The sequence below is a fragment of the Rhinopithecus roxellana genome, chromosome 10 (genome assembly GCF_007565055.1).
Source record: "Rhinopithecus roxellana isolate Shanxi Qingling chromosome 10, ASM756505v1, whole genome shotgun sequence".
Classification (NCBI taxonomy): Eukaryota; Metazoa; Chordata; class Mammalia; order Primates; family Cercopithecidae; genus Rhinopithecus; species Rhinopithecus roxellana.
This window is the reverse complement of record NC_044558.1, coordinates 66,544,204-66,557,900: the sequence shown is the minus strand read 5'-3', so window position 1 is coordinate 66,557,900 and position 13,697 is coordinate 66,544,204. Positions and strand designations below refer to the sequence as shown.

The window sequence follows — 13,697 nt, the reverse complement described above, 5'->3', positions numbered from 1 at the left end:
CGAGAGGCAGAGGTTGCTGTGAGTTGCGATCGCACCACTGCACTCCAGTGCAGTGCTTCAATTTCAATTCGGCTACCTTTGGGCAAAGCAGCAACTTGGTAAGCAGCTCTAGCAGGAAAATGACTCTTGAAATACTGTTTGTAGATTTCATTGACAGTATTGAAGTCATTTATGTCAGCCTGGCAACAGAGCAAGACTCCATCTCATGAAAAAAAAAAAAAAAAGAAAGAAAGAAGAAAGAAAAAAGAGAAAGAAAATGCAGTATACAGACACAGTGGAATATAAAAAAGAACAAAGGTATAAAAAAAGAACAAAGTTCTGTCATTTGAGGAACGATGGATGAGCCTGGAGGATATTATGTTACGTGAAACAAGCCAGGAACAGAAAGATAAATACATGTTCTCACTCATATACGGAAGCTAAAAAAGTTCATCTCATGGAAGTATAGAGTAGATTAGTGGTTACTAGAGGCTGGAAAGGGTAGAACGAGTGGAGAATAGCTCGAGGTTAGTTAATGGATGCAAAAGTACAGCTAGAAGGAATAAGTTCTAGTGTTCTATACCACTATAGTGGGACTATAATCAACAACAATTTACTATGTATTTTCATTTTTTGTGTGTGAAATCTCCTTGTCTATTTTATTTCCCTTAGAAAAATACTATCTATGTTAAATTTTGGTCCACTTTCTTCTTCTTGACCTCAAATTTAAACACTTAAATTTTACTCAAGTAAAAGCAGAATCACATACCTGACATGAAAACTAAATCGTTCACATCATTAGTTTGAATTAGATATGTTCTTGATTACTTCTCCAGAATGATTATTCTTCTTTCCTACCTGCTATTTCTCTTTTATTTATTGAGTAACTATGTAATGGATATCTCTTTCCTATATTCAGTAATACAGGTGTAATTTAAAACAGTAACTGGATTCCTTCTCTAACCTTCAATTCATGTTCAACTCTCCCTATTATACGGTATTTCCATAGTAACTTCAGATATTTTCATCAAGCTCACACTGTCATCAATTGTGAAAATTAAAAGGTTAATTAAGATGTTACATCACTTGTAAAAATTAAAATGTTAACAATTCCAGACTACAAAGCGCTGGCCCACTTATAGTGATGCTGTTGTCAGCGGTCCTTGGACAGCTACTGCTTCAATTTCAATTCGGCTACCTTTGGGCAAAGCAGCAACTGGGTAAGCAGCTCTAGCAGGAAAATGACTCTTGAAATACTGTTTGTAGATTTCATTGACAGTATTGAAGTCATTTATGTCAGCCAGAAGAACAGTTGTTTTCACCACATTAGTGAAGTCACAGCCTGCAGCTTTCAGAATTTCACCCATGTTTTTAAGAGCTTGTTTAGCTTCTTCTGCTACCCCTCCTGACACAAGCTGTCCATTTGAAGGGTCCATGCCTATCTGTCCTGAAATGTAAATGGTCTTGTCGACTAACACAGCTTGACTGTAGGGTCCAATGGCCCCTGGGGTTTTCGCGGTGCTGATCACCGTTTTGATCAAGGACGACATGGCTAAGTCTTCCCTCTTGCAGCCCCTTCAGGAGAAGAAGCCCCAGCACCAGCCTTGCTCACGTCTCGTGGGACTTACTATGTATTTTCAAGTAGCTAGAAGAGTAGATTTTAAATGTTCTCAACACAAAGAAATGATTAATGTTTGAGGTGATAGATATGCTAATTACCCCGATTTTATTATTATATATTTTATACTTGTATGGAAATATCACAGTGTACCCCATAAATATGTACAATTATTAAGAGAAAATTAAAAATAATACTACATTTTCAATTTTTACATTTAAAACATTTACATTCTGTCCCTTAAACATACTTTGTCTGTAGATTGATTCTGAAAACTGAGAACAGAACGTGTTAATATTATTCACAGTCTATGAACATGTGAACATTCACTGAAGAATCAAATAATAATATATGATTCATGAAAAAATGAAATATAATTTCTCTGTCAGCACACTGGAAGGGTCTATTTTTTCTTACACGCTATAAATTGCTAGAAACACTACAACATTTTAGTTTGATTTATATTTGGACCAACACTTTCTTATAAGATTTCTGTTTTTCTTAAAGCTTCTACAGTTGAATTTATTGGAGGAGTGGAGGGAGTTTCTATTCTCCAAAGGATATGTTTGCTAGAATATAGAAATCAAAATAGTTATAACAAAAATATTCTGAAAATTAACAGTAAGATTTCCAAGTTTTGTTCCCTCAAATCTCATGTTGAAATGTAATCCCCAATGCTGGAGGTGTGCCCTGGTGGGAGGTGTTTGAGTCATGGGGGTGGATCCTTCATAAATGGCTTGGTGCTCTCCCCATGGAAATGAGTGAGTTCTCACTCTTAGTTCATACAAGATCTGGTTGTTTAAAAGAGTGTGGTGCTGGGTGCGGTGGCTCACGCCTGCAATCCTAGCACTTTGGGAGGCTGAGACGGGCGGATCACCTGAGGTCAGGAGTTCGAGACCAGCCTGGCCAACATGGGGAAACCCCGTCTCTACTTAAAATACAAAAAATTAGCTGTGCGTGGTGATACGTACCTATAATCCCAGCTACTCGGGAGGCTGAGGCTGGAGAATCGCTTGAACCCAAGATGGAGGTTGCAGTGAGTACAGATCATGTCATTGTACTCCAGACTAGGGGACAAGAGTGAGTCTTCATCTCAAAAAAAAAAAAGAGTGTGGCAAGTCCTGCCACTTTTCTTTATAAATTACCCAGTCTCAGGTATTCCTTTATAGAAAAGCAAAATAGACAATTAATAACCTGTAAATTTTTTCAGGAATTTTTCTTATGTTCCTGTCTTGCTTCTCAGTGCAGCTTGATGAATGTTGGATCGAAATTTGACCTTATATTCTCAACCTAATTCTCAAATATGTGTTTAACTCTGGAAAATGTAAACTGTCAGGTTAAGATCTCCTAAAACCTTAAGGAAGAATGCTGTAAGGCAGAATGTCTTTGAGAATCAGTCTCTTTATTTGATATGAAGCATACAAAGCATTGAAAAACACAAAAGGGACAGTGCTTGGATGAACCATAAGAATAAATTTTTCTGTGGGCATAACTCTTGTATGTCCATCATGGAAATTACCCGAAGTCATTGCCAGTATCTTCTTGATGTCAACTCTGACGGTACTAATCTTGACAGAATTTTAAATAGAAGGCTTTAAGTAACACTTCAACTGTTAAGTTAACAAAGGAGGGGAAAGGAAAACTAGCCTACTATGAACCATGCACATATACTGTCTTGGTGGTTTTATATGTGAATATTATCCAATATAACATGTATTATTAATTACATTATATTTATATTTAATATGCTGTTATATAACATATTTATTTAGGAAAAGAAGAGGTGGCCCACCCTGCCTGAGAGTCAAAATCACCTTCCCCTCTGCCTTCCTTTTCTTAGTTATGATGGCGTCTGACCCTCTCGCTGGTATGAGCCACACTGTATAACCCTGCTTCCCGACATGCTGCCCCACAGCCTTCCACTGTTGTTAGTGTTCATTCTTCCTTCTGTTCTCTCTCAGCTCCGATTCTTTGATCCTTGAATCTGCTTTAATTCATCTCTTTTGAAAACTTCTAGTGCTGTTCTTGGATCTGATATTTAATGTCAGCTTTCCTTTTGAATTCCCCTGACTTGAGCCCCAGATTATCACAGCCAGAAGGGGCTCAGTGTCAGCTAGATCAATGGTTCTAGCCTGCAGCATTTCACAGAGACTCTGGAGTTATTAGAAGAGTCTTAGAACCCGTATATGTTTATAGGTATTTTTCCTTTCAGTGGGCAACAAAATTGACACCTTTATAATGTGGTATTCATGATTTTCTGAAATTAAGAAGAGTTTTCACACTCTAAAAAACTGGGAACCACTGATTTACACCAGCCTCCTCATCGAACAAATTTAAAAAAATCAAAAGCTCAGAAAGTTATTTGTTTTGTCCAAGGTCATACAGTGGGTTAGGATCTTATCAGGACTCAGGTGTAAGGATCGAATTCTCAACCATCAACCCATTCCTCTTTCTGGTACCTTAACTCCCGAAATACCATAATCCTCGCAGTTACATAGCAGCTCCCACAGACTCTCCTGCATGGGGGAGTAATGGGTCGCCATCTGAGTCAGACCGAATTGTGAGGAAGCAACTTCTCCCTCCACAGTAAATGTTGAGCTTTACTGAAAAGTACTACTAGGATGTGATAAACAAACAAATATCCTTAGAGACTATACGTATGTTTTAAATAATCAATCCATCTTTTTTCAGAGAATCTTATCTTGCCCCCTCCCCCTGTTGTAGGTAAATAAGCAGCCCTAGATCCCGCGGATCATTTATGAGACCCAGGGAAGGGGCCCTACCTATAGGTTTCCCAGAAATGAGAGTCTCAGGACTAAATTCCTTTGGGTATCAGAGATTTGGAATTGAAACTCCAAGAAATGAAGAAAAATGTTCAGAAAGGCGATGATGAAATGTTGTGACTGGCGGACATTTTTTTTTTTTTTTTTTTGAGACGGATTCTCGCTCTGTTGCCCAAGCTGGAATGCAGTGCAACTTCTGCCTTCCCAGTTCTCGGCTCACTGCAACCTCTGCCTTCTGGGTTCAAGCGATTCTCGTGCCTCAGCCTCCCGAGCAGCTGGGATTACAGGCACATGCCACCACACCTGGCCAATTTCTGTATTTTTAATAAACAGGGTTTCACCATGTTGGCCAGGCTGGTCTTGAACTCCTGACCTCAAGTGATCTGGTGAACATTTTGAACTACAGGCCTACAGAGAAAGAGAATGAGAATGAGATAGGGAGAGGGGAGAGAGGGAGAGAGAGAAAGAATTCACAAGGGAAAATGCATATGAGGGCCTCGTGGTTCCAGAGAGAAAGGGACAGAAAAAGAAAAGGAGAGAGGATGCCCTGGAGAGCACCTTAGATGCAACATTTCTGGTTCCCAGTTCCTGTCATAGGGGCCCTGCTCCTCTTGGATTCCAGGAGCTTTCTAGATTTTAAAATAAGCTCTTTAGGCCAGGTACGGTGGCTCATGCTTGTAATCCCAGTGCTTTGGGAGGCCGAGGCAGGAGGATCACTTGAGCCCAGGAGTTCAAGACCAGCCTGGCCAGCACAGCGAGACTCTGTCTGTACCAAAAATAAAAAACATTAGCCAGGTACGGTGGTGCGTGCCTGTGGTCCCAGCTACTTGGGAAGCTGGAGAGGGAGGATCACTCGAGCCCAGGATCTTGAGGCTACAGTGAACTGTGACTGCGCCACTGCTCTCCAGCCTGGGCAATAGCGAAACCCTGTCTCTGTAATTAAAAATAAAATAAGCTCTATACTTACGTTGATTTGAGTGGGATTTTGGTGTCTGTATCAGTGGTCAGCTCTGTGGAAACAAAGTCAGATCTCATGAATACCTTAGAGTTCCCATAGCTTGAGAGACGGTGATGCAAGTCTATTTCATGCTGAGGCTGCCTCGTTAGAAAAAGAAGGACAAGAGCACTTCAGCTGTAACAGGCACTGCCCCCAACACACATCAGTGCTAATGACAGGTACTGGGTGGCAGACAACTAAGACACAAGACTCTCAGTACACAGCAGAGTCTGTGGTACCAGCCACAGGACTGTGCAGAGACCTCATCTCAATCCCAAATATTTCTGAATCTCATTGCTGTTCAGAAGAGTCCTCTCTCTAAGCACTTGAGAATGGGAGTAAAAGTTCTATATAATCACTGTGGCATCTTTCATTTCAGTGAAAAAATGATTTTGAGATTTGTCTTGTACGAGATGCTTAATACGAAACTTCTAGTTCTAAGGAGATTTAGAAAAAGAGAAAAGTGCAATATGTGTATATATTATATATGTTTTACATAGTAACCTTTGTATATATAAAATGCATATGTAAGATGTACATATAATATATGTTATATAGTATGTGGATATATTCACCACACACATTTGTATGCATGTTATTCTCAAGGGCAAGAAGTAAAAGTAATAATAAATAGTAATACTTTTTCAGTGTGAATATAGAAGGAATCAGTGAAGTCTTTCATTGTTGAAATAAAAAATAAAGGGGAGGCAAAGCAAGATTATAGTTTAACAGAAATGTGGAAGAAAGATATAAAAACAGAAGGTGCCCAGGTGTGGTGGCTCATGCCTGTAATCCCAGCACTTTGGGAGGCCAAAACAAGAGGATTGCTTGAGGCCAGGAATTCAAGACCAGCCGGGCAACAGAGCAGGACCCCATCTCTAAAAAATAATTTAAAAAATTAACTGGGTGTGGTGGCCCTTGCCTGTAGTTCCAGTTACTTGGGAGGTCAAGGTGGGAGGATTGCTTGAGTCCAGGAGGTCAAGGTGCAGTGAGCCATGATCACACCACTGCACTCCAGCCTGCAGAACAGAGTGAGAGCATTTCAAAATAAAAAATAGGCCAGGCATGGTGGCTCACGCCTCTCATCCCAGGACTTGGGGAGGCCAAGGTTGGTGGGTCACCTGAGGTCAGGAGTTTGAGACCAGCCTGGCCAACATGGCAAAACCCTGTCTTTACTAAAAATACAAAAATTAGCCAGGTGTGATGGCACACACCTATAATCCCAGCTACTCAAGAGGCTGAGGCAAGAGAATCGTTTGAACTCAGGAGGTGGAGGTTGCAGTGAACCAAGATCATGCCACTGCACTCCAGCCTGGGTGACAGAGAGAGAATCTGCTTTTATTTAAAACAAAACAAAACAAAACAAAAACCAACTAATTAGTTAATTTAAAAAATTAAAGGAAAAAGGGAGATTGTTAATAATGGCCAAGATTCCTAAAAGAAGAGTACGTCCTAATAAATCTATATGAGAAGAGATAACAGCCCCTCAGAAAGAAATAGGTAAAGAACATGATGCTGTGATTGGAAACCTCAGAGGTACAACGTTGTAGTTAAAATCTGCCCTTTGTGCCGGGCGCGGTGGCTCACGCCTGTAATCCCAGCACTTTGGGAGGCCGAGGCGGGTGGATCACGAGGTCAGGAGATCGAGACCAGCCTGGCTAACACGGTGAAACCCCGTCTCTACTAAAAATACAAAAAATTAGCTGGGCGAGGTGGTGGGCGCCTGTAGTCCCAGCTACTCGTGAGGCTGAGGCAGGAGAATGGCGGGAACCTGGGAGGCGGAGCTTGCAGTGAGCCGAGATCGCGCCACTGCACTCCAGCCTGGGCGACAGAGCGAGACTCTGTCTCAAAAAAAAAAAAAAAAAAAAAAAAAAAATCTGCCCTTTGCTTTAAAAATATCAGGAAAATAAGCAAGGGAAATTGTGTGAAATAAGTTATTGATATTTGAATAAGCAAATATATTAGAAACATTGAAATATCTTTAAAATAGCACCTCTATACCATACATCCTAAGTTGCTTAGAGAATTGGCTAATGGGTTTAAGGAAACTCTTATCATTATGTTCAGGGCACACTGGATGCATTATTTCAGAAAGTTGTCAAAGGAGGAAAAAAATAAGAAAAATGAGCTCTTGGGGACCTAATTTCTTCTTATTCTCCTTCCTAAGAAAGACCTCTCAACTACGTGAAGACTGTTGGATGGATCTCTATTATTCTAGACATGCTAACTTGAAACTGGAGAGTCAGCGCTTCTGTTTTCCACTCCCCCCACTTCCATTACTCCCCAAATCCTGGGTGATTTGGTTTCCCAGAATTGCTCAGATTTTGCTCCTTCTCATTGTAACAGTCATAGTCCAGGCTGCATCCCCAACCGATGGTGAGGAGTATTAAAATGTTAAGGACTGAGCCCAGGAGTATGACCTGGCACAAAGCAGGTATCACCATAATATTTTTTTTTTTCAACTTTTATTTTAAGTTCAGGGGTACATGTGCAGGATGTGCAGCTTTGTTACATAGGTAAATGTGTGCCATGGTGGTTTGTTGCACAGATCATCCTATCACCTAGGTATTAAGCCCAACATCCATTAGCTATTTTTCCTGATGCTCCCCCCACCACACTCCCCTCTAAGAGACCCCAGTATGTGTTGTTCCCCTCCATGTGTTCTCATCATTCAACTCCCACTTGCAAGTGAGAACACATGGTGTTTGGTTTACTGTTCCTGTGTTAGTATGCCAAGGATAATGATTTCAGCTCCATCCATGTGCCTGCAAAGGACATGATCTCGTTCCTTTTTGTGGCTGCATAGTAGTCCTTGGTGTACACTATAAGAGTTAAATAATACACTTTATTGTGAATTATTTATATATTACAGAGAATTTTTAAATTGAGGTTTTTCTGAGACAGGGTCTCCCTCTGTTGCCCAGGCTGGAGTGCAGAGGCACAAGGATGACTCACTGCAGCCTCAACCTCCCAGGTTCAAGTGATCCTCTCACCTCAGCCTCCTCAGTAGCTAGGACCACAGGCGTGAACCACCAGTCCTGCCTTTCTGTGGAGATCTTTTCTACTGCTGTTTTATAACCACATCCTCTTTCCTCTCACCTACATCCCCTCTTTAACCCCTGGCAGCTACTAACCTGCTCCTTATTCTACAATTTTGTCATTTTAAGAATGTTATGCAAATGGAATCATACCATATGTAATTTTGAGATTGACTCTAATCACTTAGCATAATTCTCTGAGAGTCATCTAGGTCGTTGCATGTATCAATAGTTTGTTCTTTTTGTTGCTGAGCAGTGTTTCTTGGTATGAATGTCCTACAGTTTGTTTAAACATGTACAGTTGAAGGGCATCTGATAGATTGCTTCCAGCTTGGGGCCAATGTGAATAAAATTGCTATAAACATTAATGCATAGGTCTTTGTGTGAACACAAGTTTTCATTACTCTGGAAAAAATGCCTGACAGTGTGATTTCTGAGTCATATAGTAGTTGCATGTCTAGTTTTTTAAGAAACTGCCAAAATGTTTTCTGAACTCTACAATTTTACATTCCCAACAGCAAAGTATGAATAATCTAGTTTCTCTTCATCCTCTCCAGCAATTGCTGCTATCGTGATTTTTTAATTTTAGCCATTCTGACAGGCATATAGTGATATCTCAGTATGGTTTTAATTTGCATTTCTTTGGTGGCTAATGATGTTGAACATCATTTCATTTGCCTATTTGCCATGTGTGTATCCTCTTCAATGAAATGTCTCTTCGTGTCTTTTGCCTGCTTTCTAATTGGATTGTTTGTGTTTTTAATGTAGGGTTTTAAGATTTCTTAATATAGTGTAGACATTAATGCTAATATTAGGACTGTGTGGTTTGCAAATATTTTCTCCAATTGCCTGTCTTATCAACTTTTTAACAGGATCTTTTGCACAGAAAGTTTTTTGTTTGTCTTTTTCTTTTTCTTTTTCTTTTTTTTGTTTTTTTTTTTGAGATGGAGTCTTACTCTGTCACCCAGGCTGGAGTGCAGTGGTGCGACCTCGGCTCACTGCATCCTCTGCCTCCTGGGTTTAAGCAATTCTCCTGCCTCAGCCTCCTAAGTAGTTGGGATTACAGGCGTGCGCCACCATGCTGAGCTAATTTTTGTATTTTTAGTAGAGACAGGGTTTCACCATGTTGGTCAGGCTGGTCTCGAGCTCCTGACCTTGTGATCTGCCCGCCTTGAATTCCCAAAGTGCTGGGATTACAGGTGTGAGCCACCACGCCTACTGGAAAGTTTTTAATTATGATGAATTCTAATTTATCAGTTTTCCCTTGTATTGATCATGTTTTTGTGTCAGTCTATGAATTTTTGCCTACTCCAAGATCCCAAATATTTTATATGTTTTTGTTTTCAAAAATTTTTACAGTTTCAGGGTTTACATTTAAGGCAGTGATCCATTTTGAATTACCTTTTTATTAAGCTGTGACAGTTAGGTCAAGGTTTATGTTTTTGCATTTGGATGATCTTATTACTCCAGCACCATCTGTTTAAAAGGCTGTGTTTCCTCCATTGAATTGCTTTTGCACTTTGTTGAAAACCGGTTGGGCATATTTGTGTGGGTCTGTTTCCTTTTCACGACCTATGTGTCTGTCCTTCCATCAGTGCCACACAGTCTTGATTAGTGTCGCTACATAATAATCCTTGAAAACAGGAACACTGATTATTCCCACTTCATTCTACTTTTTCAAAATGTTTGAACGATCATCGTTTCTCTGCCTTTTTTTTTTTTTTTTTTTTTTTTTGAGACGGAGTCTTGCTCTGCCGCCCAGGCTGGAGTGCAGTGGCCGGCTCTCAGCTCACTGCAAGCTCCGCCTCCCGGGTTCACGCCATTCTCCTGCCTCAGCCTCCCGAGTAGCTGGGACTACAGGCGCCCGCCTCGTCGCCCGGCTAGTTTTTTGTATTTTTTAGTAGAGACGGGGTTTCACCGTATTAGCCAGGATGGTCTCGATCTCCTGACCTCGTGATCCGCCCGTCTCGGCCTCCCAAAGTGCTGGGATTACAGGCTTGAGCCACCGCGCCCGGCCTTCTCTGCCTTTTTATATAAATTTTAGAATTATCTTCCGTATACTATAAAAAATCATCCTGAGATTTGGATAGAAATCAGATTAAACCTATACATAAATTTGGAGGAAACTGATGTCTTTACTACACTGAGTTTTCCAATCCAGGAACATGGTACATCTTTCTATTTATATAGATCTTTGATTTCTTTCAGCACTATTACATAACTTTCAATTTGCGAGTGTCCTATACATGAGTTACTGGGTTTACACCTACATATTTTATTTTTTTCTAAACTATTATAAATGCTTTTTTGTTTGTTTGTTTTGTTTTTTTGAGACGGAGTCTCACTCTGTCGCCCAGGCTGGAATGCTGTGGTGCGATCTCAGCTTATTGCAGCCTTCGCCTCCTGAGTTCAAGCAATTCTCCTGCCTCAGCCTCCCGAGTAGCTGGGACTTCAGGCGCGTGCCACCATGCCCAGCTAATTTTTGTATTTTCGGTAGACATGGGGTTTCACCATGTGGGCCAGATGGTCTTGATCTCCTGACCTAGTGATCCGTCCGCCTTGGCCTCGCAAAGTGCTGGGACTACAGGCATGAGCCACTGTGACCAATCAGTGGTATTTTATTTTAAATTTTGGTGTACATGTGTTCTTTGATAGTGCATAGAAATACAGTGGTTACTATTTGTTTTTTTGTTTGTTTGTTTTGTTTGTTTTTTGAGATGGAGTCTCGCTCTGTCGTCCAGGCTGGAGTGCAGTGGCCGGATCTCAGCTCACTGCAAGCTCCGCCTCCCGGGTTTACGCCATTCTCCCGTGTCAGCCTCCCCAGTAGCTAGGACTACAGGAGCCCGCCACCTCGCCTGGCTAGTTTTTTTGTATTTTTCAGTAGAGACGGGGTTTCAGCGTGTTAGCCAGGATGGTCTCGATCTCCTGACCTCGTGATCCGCCCGTCTCAGCCTCCCAAAGTGCTGGGATTACAGGCTTGAGCCCCCGCACCCGGCCAGTGGTTACTATTTCTATGTTATCTTGTATCCTGAGATGTCACTGAACTCATTTATTAGTTCTGTGAATGTTTTGTATATTCCTTGGGATTTTCTATGTAAATAATTATGTTGTCTTCAAATAGAAACAATTTTATTTATTCTGTTCCAATTTGTGTGCTTTTTATCTTCTTTTCTTACCTAATTGCAGTCTAGAACTTCCAGCACTATGCAGAATAAGAGTGGTGAGAGTGGACATATTTGCCTTGTTCCCAATCTTAGAAGAATACATTCACTGCAGGGGTTTTGTGGATGCTGTTTATCAAGTTGAGGAAGTCTCCACCATTACTGGTTTTCTAAGAGCTTTCGGTGTTTGTTTTTACAATAAATGGGTGTTGAATTTTGTCAAATGTTTTTTTCTGCATCAGTTGATGTGAGCAGGTAATTTTTTCTTTGTTAGCTTGTTAATATGATGGATTACACCGACTGACTTTCAGATGTTGACTTTGTACTACTCAGGCATAAATACAAATGAAATAATGACATTTGCAGCAACCTGGATGGAACTGGAGACCATTATTCTAAGCGAAGTAAACTCAAGAATGGAAAACCAAACATTATGTTCTTATTCATAAGTGGGAGCTAAGCTATGAGGATGCAAAGGCATAAGAATGATACAATGGACTTTGGGAACTCAGGGGAAAGGGTGGGACGGGTGTGAGCGATAAAAGACTACACATTGGTTACAGTGTACACTGCTCTGGTGATGGGTGCACCAAAATCTCAGAAATCACCACTAAAAACTTATTCATGTAAAAAAATTAATTCACACAATGTATAAAAATAAGTGAATAAATCTGTGAAATGTTTAAAAAATGCTGAATTCTCCTTGCATCTTTGGAATAAACTCCACTTGGACATACTATAGAATTCTTTTTCTATAATGTTGAATTATATTTGTTAATATTTGTTAAGGACTTCCACGTGTTTATTAAAGAGGGTTATTGCTCTGTGTTTTCTTTTTTGGACTGTCCTGTTCTGGATTTGGTATCAGAGTATATTAGCTTCATAAAATGAATAGAGAAGTACCCTGTTCTCTCCTATTTCTGCAATAGATTGTATACAATTGGTGTTTACTCTTCTTTAAATATTTGGTGTAATTCTCCAATGAAGCCATCTGGTCTGGAGCTTTCTTTTCTGAAAGTTGTAAAACTACTATTCAATTTCCTTAATAGTCATGGGACTTTTTGAATTATCTATTTCATATTGCATGAATTGTGGTAGTTTGTGTTATTTAGAGAATTAGTTCATACCATCTAAGTTGTCAGATTAATGTGTATATAATTGTTTGTAGTGTTCACTTATTATTTTTTGGTGTTTGCAGGATTTTTAGTGATATCGCCTGTTTCATTCCTGATATTAGTAATTTGTGTTTTCTCTCCTTGTTTTCTTTGTAAATCTTGCTACAGGTCAGTCAATTTTATTAATCTTTTGAAATAACTGGGTTTTTGTTTTGTTAACATTTTTGTTTTTCTGTTTTTAATTTCATTGATTTCTACTCTCATCTTCCTTATGTTTATTTTCTTCATTATGTTTACTTTGGGTTTATTTTGTATTTCTTTTTATAAGTTCTTGAGGTAGAAGCTTACATTATTGAGTTGAGACTTAACTCCTTTTCTAATGTAAGCATTTAGTCCTTAAATTTCTCCCTCAGCACTACTTTACTTGTACACACAAATTTTGATATGTTGCAGGGTCATTTTTGTTTAGGTTAATGTATTTTTACATTTTAATATATTTTATCTTTGGCCTACGTGTTATTTTAAGTATACTTAGTTTTCAAGTGTTTGGAGATTTTCCTGTTACCTGTTTGTGTTTTTAAAAAATACAGACAGGGTCTTGCTATGTTACCCAGGTCTTGAACTCTTGGGCTCAAGCAGTCCTCCTACCTCAGCCTCCCAAAGTGCTAGGGTTACAGGTGTGAGCCACCATGCACAGCCCCTGTTATCTGTTATTAATTTCTAATTCAATTTCATTATTAGATAAAAGCTGTATGTTTTCAATTTTATAATTTGTTGAAACTTGTTTTCTCAGGATATCATTTTTATTAATGTATGTTTAGTGGCTGATATGGTTTGGCTGTGTCCCCACCCAAATATCGTCTTGAATCATAGCTCCCACAATTCCCATGTGTCATGTGAGGGACCTGGTGAGAGGTAATTGAATCATGGGGGCAGGTCTTTCCTGTGCTGTTCTCATGATAGTGAATTAAGTCTCATGAAATCTGATCATTTTATAAAGGGGAAT

The 13,697-nt window shown here is 39.7% G+C and overlaps 1 pseudogene across 1 annotated transcript; it reads right to left on the bottom strand.

Annotated features, from left to right (window-relative positions):
• Window positions 1–773: 773 nt before the first annotated feature.
• On the bottom strand, window positions 774–1,626 carry LOC115899984 (annotated as a pseudogene). Its single transcript, XR_004059627.1, has one exon. The product of XR_004059627.1 is annotated as a 2-iminobutanoate/2-iminopropanoate deaminase pseudogene (transcript).
• Window positions 1,627–13,697: the final 12,071 nt, after the last annotated feature.